This window comes from Solanum tuberosum, unplaced genomic scaffold (genome assembly GCF_000226075.1).
Source record: "Solanum tuberosum cultivar DM 1-3 516 R44 unplaced genomic scaffold, SolTub_3.0 scf00640, whole genome shotgun sequence".
In the NCBI taxonomy this organism is placed as follows: Eukaryota; Viridiplantae; Streptophyta; class Magnoliopsida; order Solanales; family Solanaceae; genus Solanum; species Solanum tuberosum.
Genome location: NW_006239562.1, coordinates 202,596 through 202,991, shown reverse-complemented (window position 1 = coordinate 202,991; position 396 = coordinate 202,596).

Below are 396 nucleotides of genomic sequence, written 5' to 3'. Positions count from 1 at the left end.
TTTTTTTTTGCAACTGATACAATCCTATCAGAATTTTTGTTAAGTTAACAAACAGAACAACAAAGTTGTTTTTATAGAATTAATTTTCAATAAAGATAGTGGGAAGATAATTCTAGAATTACCTATGCTGGTCTGTGGTATCCACTTGGAGTTACCAATCAGATTTCAATTGACACGTGTACAACACTTTAAAGTGCAACTAAAATAACTTCTTGTACAATTTTTACTGCGATGATCGTCCATATGATGGCTTTTCTATACAGTAGAAATAATAATAATATATACATAGAAAATTACCAAAATAGCCCTGGTCGTCCGGTCGTCATCATGCTTCTATATAGTAGTAATATATATATATATAATAAGTGGGAATATCTACTACTTAGCACATGACAA